This window comes from Chrysoperla carnea, chromosome 1 (assembly GCF_905475395.1).
Source record: "Chrysoperla carnea chromosome 1, inChrCarn1.1, whole genome shotgun sequence".
Classification (NCBI taxonomy): Eukaryota; Metazoa; Arthropoda; class Insecta; order Neuroptera; family Chrysopidae; genus Chrysoperla; species Chrysoperla carnea.
The window spans coordinates 96,254,492-96,271,008 of record NC_058337.1 but is presented as its reverse complement, the minus strand read 5'-3'; positions in this window follow the sequence as shown (position 1 = coordinate 96,271,008).

Here is a 16,517-nt window from a genome sequence, read left to right as displayed (position 1 = left end):
ACAAATATTTTATAATAAATGCATCATAAAAAAACGTGGGGCAAATTTCAAAAAAATAATAAATCATTATAAAATTAATTTTATATATTTAGTTTTTGTTTTGAATGCGTCATCGACTTTAGCATACCATATGTATACATCCTTAAAAGTGATACTGAAATTTTCGAGATCTCGATTTTAGCCTAAAATTTATATTAGCTTCATAAATTGGAAACGTAGTAATAAATTACTTAAAAAAGATGTGATTATGAGTTCGAAGATGACATCGTTCAAATAACGTTGATTTTCAATACTTCAATAGATTTTAGCGATTCGGATTAATCGGATCGGAATATTTGATAGTACCATATTTTTATACCATGTATACGAAATATACCAAGGTATACTAAGTTTAGTCTCAAGTTTGTAATGCTTAAAAATATTGATACTATGAACAAAATTTTAGTATAGGTGTTCATAAAATCACGTAATTAGTCCATTTCCGATTGTCTGTCTGTCCGTCTTCTTGTAAACCGTTAGAGATAGAACAAAAGTTTAATCGTAAAAAATGTTTCTTTTAAAAACATAAACAACTTTTTTCGTAAACATCACTGTTTAAACGCGAGAGCGCAAATTATGCGCAAATTGTATAGTATGTATTATATAGAATATCAGTTTTGTATGTGTGGCATGTATGTGTAATGTGACAGAGTAATCAACACTGTCTTTACATGGTATTTCAACAATAAATCAGTCAATTGTTTGTTTTAACTTGTTTTACCTATAATCTATTTGAGACTACCTTTTGGAATTCTGCTGATATTTTCTGTTAGAAGTTGGGGAAATTGCACGAAAATCAAGAATAAATTTGTTCGAGATATACCTTTTTGATACATTAACTCTTGAACATTTTCACTTTATAGGTAGTCTCTACGTAGAAGAAATATACTTTATGTATTTATTTTATAAAAATGTCATTTTAATCAATAATTTGGTCAGAAGAGACATTTAATAATTGTTTTAATAATTAAATTCCAGGAGTATTAAATTCCCACAATTAAGATCTAAAATAATGATTACAGTTTTTTGAATGATTTTATTAAATCATTTATTAGATATACATTGCGTGTTTTTTAATAGATAAATAGTGCACAGTACATTGCCAAATGAAACAATTTTATAATTATACTAATGACATTGTACTTGTTTTTAACTGAGTAATCAGCTGTACCTAACAGCGGTCTAAGCCGTAGACCGCAGAGTAATTTTTATTAATTAACATTACATTTGGTATTAATTTCATTTTTAAGTACTTTAATTAGCCTGGTCACGCTTTTATTATTGCATTTATTTTCTAATTCATTATTATTATTATTTTTTTAATATATATTGTCCTGAAATAGAATTGTAATCGGCAGTTTTTGATAATTTAAGGTACTGTGTCAGTATCGAAATTAACATTCGATATGAAAAATTGGAAGACGTGAATTCATCTTTGAGATTAATGTTACTATACAGCAGTGAAAGAAAGTTATTTTCATCATTTTGAAGTGGATAGTGTGGACCATACGGGACCAGATTAACCGCTATTGTTATTTTTCCATAATTAATCTAAAATTACCTTCGATTTTAAAAAAACCTTTAAATCGGGATATGAAAACTATCGAAGAAAAATCATTGTTTAATGTAAAAACTTTGATTGATATTATTTTGAAAATTTGGTGGTCTGTTTATATGACTTATTAGCTTCATATCCGTTGGGTTTAAAAGTAAAGACTGGTTAAGACCACTGCGATATAGCTTCACCTCTCTTACTCTCATTCATCCCCTTTCCATAAAACTCGAAATAATGGTAGGGATTGTTTTACACACGTAAAATATATGTACAGTTTTTTATTTTTTTTAATGTAAAATAGTATATCAGAAAAGATGGCCATGAATTGTTTTAAATTGACTGTTTTTACAGAAATCTTCAATTTATGGTAATGTCAGATTAAATTTAATTTTTTTAAATATATCTTTATAAATTACAGCTCATTTGTTATTTTGATGTATGAGATATATTATTGTACAGTTTCATTCAAATCCATTAGCTAGTTTTTATGTGAAACGTAACAAACACACAAACAAGCATCCCTACTTTCACATTTATAATATATAGGGATTTCGTCACAAACATGACATACTGCCTATTATCTACTTTGTAATCTACAGACCTTTGCTTTTTTTAGTGCTTCTGAATTTATGTAAAAAAATACACGTTTTTATGGAAATAGGAAGCCTAAAGGTCAACACAGTAATTATTTATGTTTAAATTTATACTGGCCTTTAGTTTGAGATCGTTTTGGATGGTCCTAGATAATTTATTTTCTTTAATAAAGCTTTATTTTCTGGAAGTAAGGCTTAGTTATGACGAAAGCATAGTTTTAAAAAATTTCTTGGCAAAATCAATATTATTTATGATGAAGTATTGAAATTAAATTTGTTTATTTATACAAGTTTTATGATTAAATTCATATTTTATTAGCTTTGCTCATATTTCTTGTTGTGTAGATACTACATATATATAAGTGATTTTTCTCCTTTGCTACAAATATCAATTCATTCCCTTTATACAAAAACTTGTAGTCCCAAAGGAAAATAAAAAAGAACTACCAAGAATTTTATTGTTACTAGTTGCTAATAATACTTATTAAAGAGAAAAGTTATTCGATCCAATTTATAATAACTACAAGAAAATAGAAAGAATTTCTCAGAAATATTATTTTAAATAAGGTTTTTCTTTTTCTTTTTGTAAAAAAAAAATTAAATTATCATCAAGCACAAAGAGTTTTATACCAACAGCAGTCTTTTTAACGGTTGGTCTTTTTTAGGTTTCATTCACTCCCCCCTTGCCACCCCAACTTTGAAATTTCAAATGGCATCCCCTACCTTGATATACATCATTTGAAAGGGCATAAAATATTCTATTCAACCATGATAAAAAATGAAATCAATTCATTGGTTCTTATGATAGACTACACAGAAGATGGAATTCATACTTTCCATCTTCTGCCTAGTCTATCTTTGAAACATATGCCACCCCCTACCTTGTGATACCTCATTTCAAAGAGTATAAAATCCTTTCTTCAATCCTGATGGAAAAAAAATAAAATGGATCGGTTGATTCTCAAGAAAGACTACACAGAAGATGGAATTGATACCTTCCATTAAGAAATGAATCTTTACAAAATTAAAATATAAAAAATCATATTTTCGAAACCAAATCTGAAATCAGAAATTAGTGGGAAAATTTCGTTGTCTACTACGAATATCTTGGAACAATCCTGGAAATTTTGTGGTCAAGCTTCAAGTTTAAACTCAGCACCCCAAAAAAACTGAATTATTCAAAGGGAAACCGATTATTTGTTTTTTCACATGCAAATACGGATCTACTGAGCAATTAGTAGTTCTTCAACGTTTCGAAACATGTGAATTGCCTTCTATTGAAGGTTTTTTCATTCATCATATAGAAGTATGAAATATAATATACACAAATTATTCATTTTAGATATAATATATATAGTATTGTCGCCTACGCATGTAAGGATATACGTGACATATCCTTAAGTATTCACGAGATGATGTCGTTTAAAAGAAGAAAGAACAACCAAACAAACGCCCACATATAACGTATTTTATAATGGATATAGTAAAAACCTTTTATAGAGACCGAAAAAGGCTAATAGTGCTCAATTATTGGTGCGACATTTGTAATCACTAAAAGCAAGAAGCTAGGGATTAAAATATAAGCAATACAAATGAGAGTTAATTTAAAGCAAAAATTTTACTAAAACATGAGCTAATAATCCCCTATCATCGTTATTTTCCTTTCAATTTTTATCTAATTAATCCACACTAATATTATAAACGCGAAAGATTCTCTGCCTGTCTGTATGTCACACAATCACGTCTAAACTAATAATGAATCGATTTATATGAAAGGTACAGAGATAGTCTAGAGCCTGTGAAAGGACATAAGCTACTGTTTAATGTCAAGAAGCTGCAAAGGGTTGAAATAGAGGATGTAAGTTTGTATGAAAATTACGTCATTTTTAAAGCTAGAAACTTGAAACTTATTTTATAGGCTTTTGATTAGATATAAATACTTACGATATTCAAAGTTTGTGAAAATTTTATCCTAAAAGAGATAAAAATAAGGGGGGGGTAAAGTTTTTGTGTGATGACGTCGGCTCAGAAATCAAAAATATAGAATTAATATAGAGAATAATGGAGTTATTACAAAATGTGAAATTGAAATTAACGCAATAACGCAAAATAGGTGTTCATTTAGAAAAGTGGAAGTAACAGATGATATGAACTAGACCACAGCTTTCAAGATAGGTGTGGGTACTAGATACTTAACCGACTTGAAAAATTATTTCACGTAAAGAAAGGAAAAAATTAGGGTTCCGTACCAAAAGAATAAATATTAATAATCTAAATTTAAAATTGAAGTTGCTCAGCAAAGCGAGTAGTTCACAGCTAGTTGATTAGTAATTGGACCTATTAACTGTCCGCTATTACGTTTACAAATAATTCGAAAATTTTGTGTCAGTTTCTCCTAGCCCATACGCTAGGAGAAACTGACTAGAAAGCGCTATAGCGCTTTACTAGCTTTTATTGTGCATCCAGATTTTTCTCTAATAATATTGCATCATCTGTCACTCGTAGAACTAAGACGAATGTACTGACAGTTCGTATGTTTAAATCCAAAAAGCAATTTACAGAAAAACATATACAATCAGCAGAATCAGTAGAAATGTAAAACAAAACTGAATTTTTATATATCTTATTTATATTGATGTCACTCCTTTGTTTGATAACCTATTTGACAGGAGAGTGAGTTGCTTTATGTTTAGTTCGGTTTGTCATTTCATAATGGATAGACTTATCCCAGAGTAACACGTGATCAAAATCGTCCATCAGACCATCTAATTTGATTAACTATGGATCGTTTTCGCATCACGTATAATCTAAACGATAATACGCAAGAACCGGAACAGCGGGCACCGAACAAGCGAAAGTCGCTGTACAGCGAGGCGCTGAGGAAGGCCCAAATCCATCAAATAGACGTCATTCTCAGCAAATGGAGATGTGCCAATCCACTGAATGAAAGGTTTTACGAAATGGACTGAAACACATATTGATTTTCCATACAAAACTTTGTTCAGGGATAAAGCTCCCTTTTGGTTGAATGGATACGATTGTAAAATCGCTAAAATAAAATTGCACTGTACATTTTATATTTTATAGGGCATTTGACATTTCAATTTATTGAACTACCACATGCCTTGTAAATATTAAACAGGGAACAAGAGATGCTGGATAATGTTTAAAATATATGGTGAACGTTTTGTTTTCTTTTTGTGTAAAAGTGACCCAATTTATATAATAAATAATCCATCAGGGTAATTAAAACAAATCCCAGATTTGTCACAATTCAAAAAAAAAAAAAACAAAAATTTAAATAACGAATAAACATTTTTATGACGACGTTCACCAGTTTGGTTTCTTTTTGTTTTTATTTATGTATATGTGTAGTACCTATACAGATGGTTTTTATTAAAGTTCACAACCGTATTTTGAAAACGGATCAAATCATTAAACGCAAAAAAACATTCCCGCTCATTTATAGGTATTATGAAAATAGAGTTCTTAATTTTAGGGAATTTCCAAAGGAGTACAAAGAACAAAATTTTAAACAATATTTTTGTATTTTAAGCAAAAAGTACTCTTGTGTTTTTTTTCTCTAGACACTAAACACAAAAATTAAAAATGCAATATTCGATTTAAAAATAAAGTGTTATTTTTGCAATCTATGAGGGAATTCACTTAGCTAACGCAGCTCCTCTGCTACGTATTTTTTTTATACGAGGGAGTCTTTAGCGTTCAATTTTGTTTTTTTAAATGGAACTTCATACTTTTTGTAACAGATTCTATTCTTTGCTCCTTTATTTGAAAGATTGTTTTTCAAGACTGATTTTACGTTTTCTTCAGTTCAAAAACTGTAACAGTGGTATTGTAAAATTTTTTATAGACATAAGTTACTTATTGGACCTATGTGTCCTATCGTAGATGGGGGCATAAAGAATGTGTTCTTATAGTAATAATGCCTACACTCATGCTTAATTTTTTATACACATAATTTACAACGAATATAGTTTCAATAAAAAACTGAGTTGACGCCAGTATGACCATGAAACCGTTCCCGTAAAAACAAAAATATGTACTGTAAGAGTGAAAAAAAATCACCTGTATATTTTTATATTTATAGTATTCGTAACAAAAAGTCTACTGTTTTTAATGAACAAAATCTAGTGGGAGCTCCGCACAACTTCTATATAAATACAACTTATACACTCCGAAATGAAAATCTAATGGCATCTCCACACAACTTCTATATACGTATACGTTACCATTTACCATATAAATTTAGAGAGAGAACGTCACGGATGACAAGCCCAAATTCACCCACTCATATATTTACAGAGTGTCCTTTATTCACTTTTGACCAAAATTCAACAGACTCATCAATTTAACAGTAAGTCCAGAATAATGTAAAAAATATTCTTAATCAAATGTTATAACTTCTTGATGAATCCTTCTTCATAAAATAATATAACTTCTTCCATTAATTACCAATTTTTTAAAATTTTTTTCTACTACCCTAAAAATAAAACTAATTTTTGTTCGAAATTTCTCTTCTGCTTCCTATTTGTGATCTTTTAAAAATCGAAAACGTACCTCTCTTTATTATCTTAGGTATTTTTTTTGTACTACAAAGTTAACCGAGATTCAATTTCCTTAAGATTAGTGTGGGGCATTTGGTCGATTGATTTTACTACAAACAAATTCACGGATGTAATCGGTATGGAAAAAATTAACGATGCAAGGCATTTTCAAATGACCTCAAGGACGGAATTAAAAAGCACATAATTCTTTTACAATCGAATTTATTTATTTTCGACTGCTATTTCTCTGTTTTTATTTCTTTCCACACGACTTTCCGTGCAACAAGAGATAGTTAAGTGCTCGTAAGAATAGCTAACTGCTTAAATTTTTTGATTCAAATCAATGCACGAATCTGCACCATCAACTAGCTTTGCAAAAATTTCTTTAAATGCACCAAACGATCCAACATAGTAGGTTACAAAAATGGGCTTCGTTAAACCAGGATTTTTTTTTAAATTTTCAAATGGACTATCTATAACTTACAAACAAGCGAAATAAATTTCTCAACAAGCGAAAATTTCATTTTTTAAGATTATCTTATTTTATGCAGCTCCAACGTGACAAATTTTTTGAATATGTTTTCAGTTCACACCCACAGATAATATAATAATAATTGTAGTTTAATAATAAATTTAACTTGAACAGAAGCTAAATAACTTTACACGATATTTATTATTAATATGTCAATGACCCATATGTCCCTTTGTTTTCTCATAATACAAGACAGATGATTCTTCTTTATCTGTGTTCACTTCTACACCAAACAGCTAATAAATTACCATCATATAAATTGTTAGACAATAATATATTAATCAATTCATCAATAAATAAAAAAGTAAGAAAAAATAAGTTTGTTGTCTTCGCATATTTATATAATTGAAATAAATGTCTAGATTCTACTTTAATATACATTAACACCTGGCAGCCCACTTAATATTAATAGGAGTAATTCTCTAAAATTTACTTAAAAAATTATTGTCCGAATGTAATGAAATTTGGCCAAACACAATTTAACACGAAAAGGCTGGAATTGAATATTAAGTTTTCCACAAAAATGTCAAAAAAATTTTTTAACTAAATTTGTTTGGAGGAAAACTGCGAGTCAACCCAAGCGTGTTCATTATAAAAATGAAGATTATGTATGTCAAATTCCACTACACTTGGATAATTGTTCCACCAATAATTGTAGTTACTACAAAATTCGTTATGGAATAAATTAAAGGCACTTGAATAATTCTTTAATGTAGTTAGCGCCAATATCGTTTTGAAATGGTTGTTTAAAGCCGTTAGGATATCACTTATTTTGCCTACACTCTCTGGTTGAAATTTTATACATCCTAAATGATAGTATTCTTTTGAGAGAGTTTCTTTTCACACTCACAAAGAATGTAAATTCTATTTTGTTTTTCTTCATGACAAAATCTGCCCGAAGGTAAATCTCAAAAGTTGCTAGGGAAGAATCCAATTTGAGGCACTATCCTGTTGCCCTACTATAGTTTCGGCGCTACTGAGATATCGTTCACAGACTAAAGCTTCAAAGCCTTCAAACGGTATTTAAATTCCAAAATTATGGTAAATGCCATTTAAATATCATGTGACCATTAAAACGCAAATTGCAATGGAAACAATATGTAATATATTTTGACTTTATAATTGACTTTTAAATTTGAAACTGGATCTCGAAAGGAAATAATGGAATTGCTTTGGAAAAGTGCGTTTGTTTGGAACAATTACGGTAGAACAATCTTAAGCCCCCATCACTCTCAAAGGCGTATCTTATTGCATATGTTTGAATTTTGGCCAGTCACAATTACGAATTGTAGTAATTTATTCCCATGGAGGTTTTTCATCTAGATACTCAAGAACCATAAAAATCCATAGGCTCAGAAAGTTTGGCCGAAACCAGTTTTTCTTATTGTAAAGTGTGAAGCCTTTGCAGTAATGCAATTTTAAAAATCATTCAAAAATTGCCATACCGTTGTTGGTTTAATAGAAAAAGTGTGCTATACGAAGGCAAAAGTTACTATCTTGGAAAAATTTTTACAGCTATTATTTTCACTTATTGCTGACCGAGAAACATTATAGAAATTCAAAAAATTCCTAGAAATTGCTTAATTTGCTAGCTTACGGCTTTAGCAATAAGTGATGGTTAATCATTTTAGTAAACCGGCTAAGTGGACGAGTGAGTAATAGTGCAATCACCATTAGCCATTTCACTACTTAGACTGGAAGATTTCGTGTTGGAATCCAGGCAGCGGAAGTTTGATCAATTATAATTAATGGGCCGGTAAATTGATCACACTATCGTCGCTTGGATAAGATCGAAGTAACCGACTCCACCCACATTAGCTTCTGTTATAGATGTGCATGTCTAAGGAACAGAGATTATTTTATTATTACCTACTCGTTTTAGTAAGTTATCAATTTGAGCAGTATTTCCCAAAGTTGATTAAAATACGATTAAAGTGCTGATTGAGTGGAAAGGGGAGTAAGTAAAAATTGATATATTTTCGTGGCGAATAGTTTTTGGACTATAAGGAATAGCATCATTATGTACAATCAAATGTTTTAACTACAGAAAATAAATTACTAGAAAGAAAATATCCCGAATAATCCTATTTACTTATTTTATATTAGATAAAAGGTATATGAAAACAATGGTATACTAATTTATTTTCAAGTATCAATACACCGGGATCGATAACCTTCCTTGCATTTACCAATAGTGTACTTGGTTGGAGTTTTCCAATATCTGGTAGCTGCTGGTTGATTGTACTTTGTGTTCATACGTCAACAAGTCAATTTATTATATTAGCGTGTTATTTACTCCAAGCTAATGAAAACTAATGGATTTTTTTTTTCAAACATGCAAAATGTAATAAAAACAAGTAATATAAGATTCACAATGAATAGAACAGGCTCTGGATGGGGTTGAGTCTGCAAAATATGAGTACTGCATTTTTTCAATTGATTCTTAATCAGAAAAGCTTATAGATTAATAATGTGAATCTTGCCAGAAACTCTATTGGTACACTTTTTGTATACCCCTATCCCTCCAAAGAAACAGTTAAATGACATTTTTTTTGAATCAGGTAAAAGTTACTCTTGATTCTATGGGTTATTTAACGTCAAAAAGGCTCTTTGTGATTTTTTCGTAAACTTCTTTATTTTCGAGATATTAACAGTTTAATGTTTGGAAACTCCAAAAAGGCCATTTTAAAAGCTAAAAAACAGGGCATAAAATTAGATTTTTGAGTTTATTAAAATTCTAAAATAATGTTTAAGCATCCTTTAATCAAGATCTGAAGACTAATGGAGGTTACTTCATTCTAGAGGCTCATTTTTCAATTCTTAAGAAGATGTTTAATTCCCATTCTTAACAATGAGTAAGACAGAGATACTAAATATTTCAGTCTTACACACTGTTATTAATAAAAATTATAACATCTTTAAGGAATTAAAAGTTGAGGCTTTAGAATTAAAGAATCTGTAATTTCTTTATAAAGGATGTTCAAACATTATTTTAGAATTTTGAGCTCCAAAATCTAATTTTAACACCAGTTTTTCAGGTTTTAAAATGGGCTTTTTGGAGTTTTTCCAAACATTAAACTGTTAATATCTCGAAAAAGAAGAAGTTTACGAAAAAATCACAAAGAGCCTTTTTGACGTTAAATAACCCATAGAATCAAGAGTAACTTTTACTTGATTTAAAAAAGAGTGTCATTTAACTGTTTCTGTGGAGGGGTGGGGGTGGGGGGTCGTATACAAAAATTGTACCAATAGGGTTTATCTGATCAAAAATTAATTGACAAAATGAGGTACTCATATTTTGCACACTCAACCCCATCCAGCGCCTGTTCTAGAATTGTTTACCAATAGTTTGAGTGCCCGTATATTAAAAATTATAGTTTATGTTTGAAATAAATTTAAAACAAAAAAAAATAATTCGTCGCGCAGGACTTGCATAAATTAAGCGAATTTGCTTTTAGGAATTATTAAAAATAAAATTATCACTTTTTTGGAAATTCCTAAAAGTAATTATTATTAAAAAAAAAAAATATTTATAAAAATCAAAAGTCTCGAGAGTTTAAACTGAAAAGATTATAGATTAAAATATGGTCCATTCTGTATATATTCAATTAATTAATAAGTTAAGCAATTTATTTATTATAGAAATGATTAAAATTACTTATTTTACTCACCATTTACTATACGGTTTCGCCACAAATGAATCGGCTAAACTGTAAAAGAAAGTAAAGTAAGTTAGGTAATTGCAATTTTATTGTAAATATATGATAATTTTTGTTAACACATAAGCGTTACTAAGTACTAACAGTACTCTCATTACATTGTTTTTATGTAGACATAATTTTATAATAAACAAGTGAAAACAAACAATTGACTGAGTTAATTGTTGAAATACCATGTATGGGCAGTGTTGATAACTCTGTCACATTTCACATACATACATATCGGACATATTTAACTGATATTCTCATATAATGCGCAAGTGTTGATGCGCACTCGTTTGTTTTTTTGACGTCACAAAAATAACAAAAGATATTCACTTTGATATTCCTATATTCATACATACTATAAAATTTGCACCTAATTAACGCCCTCGTGGGTAAACAGTGATGTTTACAAAAAAATGTTTCAAACAAAAGTTGTTTATTTTTTTGTAAGGAACATTTTTTACATTTAAACTTTTATTCTATCTCTAACGGTTTACAAGATGGGTACTACGGACCCATGACCCAATTGACCCATGTTGCTCATTTACGAACTTGACCTGTCGTTTTACGTCCTGAGTACGCTGTAAAAATTTCAGATCGATATCTTTTTTCGTTTTTGAGTTATCGTGTCCACAGACGGACGGACGGACGGACGGACGGACAACCGGAAATGGATTAATTAGGTGATTCTATGAACACCTATACCAAAATTTTGTTCGTAGCATCAATATTTTTAAGCGTTACAAACTTGGGACGAAACTTAATATACTATGTATATTTCATATATACATGGTATAATAAGCGTTACAAACTTGGGACGAAACTTAATATACTATGTATATTTCATATATACATGGTATAATAAACAATATCCACTCAAAATAATGCATACTTAAAACATAAGAAACTAGCATAACATAAAAACTAGCCCATAAGAACCAAGTTTTTATTATATTCCCTTTCTTATCGTTAAAACTTCAAAAAATGCAAAAGGGCTTAGCATGATTTCTGATTGGTTTTACGGTGCTTATTAAAGTTGTAACCTACCGTCAATGGTTTATTAATATTATTTTATGACACGACGATAATTTGAATTCGTTAGCTTTTAACTTTCCGTCAAGAGGAACTGCTGCACCCTAATGGAGTTCTCGCCCCTAAACACGATCAATTTCTTGTATAGGTATATCAAGAAGAACAAACTTGTATTTGAATTGCTTTCAATTTAATATTAAAATGATGGTAATAAATAAATACTCTAAACTAAATAATAAAATGAAACTACATATATTAAAAATAAAATTGAAATATGACCTTAATAGAAAGTTTAAAAATAACTCAACAAATTAATGCTATTATCTCATAAAATTGTTATATCAATATACAAGGTTGCAAAGCTTAATTATTATTACTTAATTGTTATAAGAATGCTAACACTAAAAAACTTTAAAGGCGAAGAGTACATTAAAAAACACCTTTTGTCTGGATACTACTAGTCAATAAAATATTTCCAAAAAAAAGTAAGATCATTCGGGATGAATCTTGAAATACTTGTCATTATTATTAACATTTAAAATTTAATGTTTCCAATGTTTCTTTAATTATATAGGTACAATCCTTTGAAAATACACTACTGGAATTGTTAACAGAGTGAGAACCACGTTTCAAAATAGATTGACAAGGATAATAAATGCCGAAGCATGGTCTTAATACGCATGTCTTAATATACAACATAATATCCTGGCGCGTATTTAAAATAATATTATATCACTTTTAAATAAATTTAAAACAGTATATTTTGTACAAATTACCATTTTACCATTTTTAAAATTTTTTTCATAGAATTAACACAAAATTATCTAACAATATTACTCGTTTGAACGTTAAAACAAAATAAATTTTTATGCAGTTGTAAATGTGAAATATAAACAGATCATTGATGCAGCTGATTCTGGTCATACGATCATGCGCATTGAATACCATCCTTCGGTATTATACTTGGTACTTCGATCTAAGGTACAATCACAGAATATTATACATTGAGAACGCGAAAGATCTGCTAGCCTGTAAGTGGATGCGATATGATGAATGAAAGAGAAGACTGTCAGTGAGTTCCCCTGTGCCCTTGCGATAATCAAATGTACATACATACTTAGTATATATATTAATAAGTATATGTATTAGACAAGGACACAGGGGAACTTACTGGAACTTACTCTCTCGCTTCGCATATCGCATCCACTTACACGCTAGCGTTCTCTATCTTCATATTTCCATAGGTACAATACGAATTCTTCAGAGTCTACTCACTTCTACTGGTGTTCGCTATTGTAGGCAGTATTTTTTTAACACTAAGTAAGAAGATATTGGATTTTTTTGGATTCTATTAAATTTTCTATAAATTCTAAACATTGCTGTTTCGATATCCAAATTAATAATCGTTTAATTTATTTCTCTAGTTTGAAGTTTACACTAAAAGTGTTTTTGAAAGCCAAGTATTATAGTATCACAAAGGAAATTGTTTCTGCTTAAAGAATATTGATTTTCTAACAATACGTATTTGGTTTAAGAATCATAATGTACCGCGATTTACATCCTAACGTACCTAGAATCAGCCCCCATGATTATACCTGAAGGGGCTCTCTTCAGCATGTAATCATTACAGTTGTTCACTCTAGGGAATGCATATGCATACTATGCATACTTCATATATGTGATTGAAACATTGAAAATCCTTAACATTTCTCTAGCAAAGCTCCAATACTCTGAGCGTCCAGCAACAGCATCAACTGGTACATCGGAACATTTTTTGAGAAGTATCCCATCCTCCTGCGACAAAGTGGCCAGATGTGTCTAGGCAGTAAAAGCGACAGGTAGCGTTTCGATTTTTGTATTGCATTTTCGAATTCGTTTCGTTTTTTACCATTATTGGCAAAAATGTAATCTTAATAATTTGGGTTGAAAATTTCTAAAGGTTCGTATGCATTATAACTAGACTGGCTACAACTGGACTCTTTAGTGAGAATTGTGAAACTAGGAAATTCATTTTAAATCATTAATGCATTTTTCAGGATGTAATAAGTTAATAAAAAACATGTATGTTCTTTTAAGCAGCGTATTGTTAAATGAGATAAAATATTGCGAGATATTCTATATACAGGGTATGTGTTGTGTGAAGAACCGAATTAAGCGCTGCCTCGCGGAAACATAACTTCAGGCTATATTCATTGATTTTATTAATAAGATTATCATTATCATTATTTAAATAGAATTTGTAGCTCTGTTCTGCACTTAAAGAATGATAAATAAATAATGAAGTAATAATATTATTTTTGTTGTTGAATGTTGAAAAGCATTCATAGCCAATCATAAATCCAATTGGGATTATGATTAGGTTTTAATTTTAATGAAATAAAAAAACAACACATAATACTAATAACAAAAGTACAAATTCTATATTTATTTTTCATTATTTTAAATCTATGGAGAATACGGCACAACAATGCAAGATACAATAGCAAGGGTTTTTATTTTAAAGGTTTCGAAATATGACACACTGAGAAACCGTAAAATATCGTTTAAACCGTAAAAAATTTTTACATTTTTTTATACATTTTACATGTTAAATAAAAAAAATCTTAAATAATAATAAAAAACTTTGACGTCAACACCGAATGACTTTCTTGTAAACTGTCGATATCGCTACGCCCAAAAAAGTAAAAAAAGGCAAAGGTAAAAAAAAATCATAATCGAATGTTTACGCCAAAATTAATTCACGAATGCTTAAAATAAATACCTTTTCATTGAAAAATTATTATCTCATTTTCCCGTGGTTTCTTTCTTTGGTTTCTACAAAGAAATAAGTTTTGAAGTCCAATCATTTGATTCGAGAACCGATCTTATAAATTTTCTATTTAAGTGGCAATTCACAAGCACTCTTTGAATGCACACTGTCGACTAGTCAGCATTTGTTTGCTAAATGTGAAATACAGCTTAAAATCTGATTCCACCCTTATCTTTCAAATTATAAAATCTTTCAAATTTCTTTAGCAATGATTTTAGCAACCAGACTCAACCCTCTTATCTTAGTAATCTAGCCTAGGATTGTAGTAGCTTAGGGTAATCAACTATAATATGGAATTTACACAGTTCAAAAAATGTAGAAAATAATGATTATTGGTAAAAAAAAACTATGGTTCAATCATAATTTTATTGATTTCTTTGAAAAGATCTGTTAATATTTATCTATCGCTCGATGTTCTTCGCGTGCTCTGTGAATTCATCATAAGTTCATCCCTATACGTTCTCCAAAACACATATACTTTTATTTCTTTTCCCAAAGTGTAGTTTACTTGTGAAAGTGTTTTTCTTAGGAATTAAATAAAATTAATATTAATAAAAGTATTCTGTATTTAATAAAATAAAAGGAAAATTTATCCGATTTGTGGAATAAGATATTAACAATTAAAAAGTACATAATTAATTAACATGCTGGAGGTATTATAGTAAGCATTAAAAGATAGATACTTTTCTTCAACATCTCGAAAATGGTTCTTACCATTTTTTGTCAAAAACGTATTCAAACATTAATTTATGCCAAATTTTTTGGTACCAAGAAAACGGTTCTTGTCCCCCTTGTTAAAAAATTTTTAAAAAATTATTAGTTAACAGCTGTGTGTGTTTAATTTGTATATATGTATAGATAGTTCAAGAAAATAAAAACATATTTTTATGGACTTAACTATAACGATCGAACTACCTTAACAAATAGTACGAAATATATAACCGCAATGAAGAATTTTCTTTTTATTTTACAAAAAAATTTAATAAAAATAAAACAAAATACACATGTACCACCACCCATCTTTTATAACACAAACATGAAGAGAAAATTTCTTTTTTGCACATTTTGTTATTTGAAAATCTTCTCTGTCAGTTGTATGTCATCTCTTTTATCTCTGTTTTACCTCTATATATTTTATTACACAGGTAATGTTTTATACCCGAAAAATTCAACGGCGAGTTTTCTTTCAATGGATCTTCACGACATAAGTTAAGCATAAAATAAAACAATCGAAAGAACTTGCTCCTACATGAAGTAGGATTTTCAAATTTAATGTTTGGGTTTTCTTCAATTTTGTTCAAAAAGATGAAGAATCTCGTAGCAACTCATCTGAAGTACTTTTTTGAGATTTATATAATATTTACCGAAATCGTAAATGGATCTGTCCAAATTTTTGTGTGTTTTTTTCTGCAATTAAAACTTATGGATGATGATGAATCCCATCAAGGTATACAATAAATAGGTATACTAAATTTTGTGTATAGGTGTTCATAAAATCACCTAATTAGTCCATTTTCGATTGTTCGTCTGTCCATCCATTTGTCAACACGATAACACAAAAGGAAAAAAGATAAGAAGTTAAAATTTGTATAACGTGCCTAGGACGTAAAAAGTGAGGTCGAGTTCGTAAATGAGCAACGTAGGTCAATTGGGTCTTCTATTCGTAGGGCCCATCTTTTAAAACATAA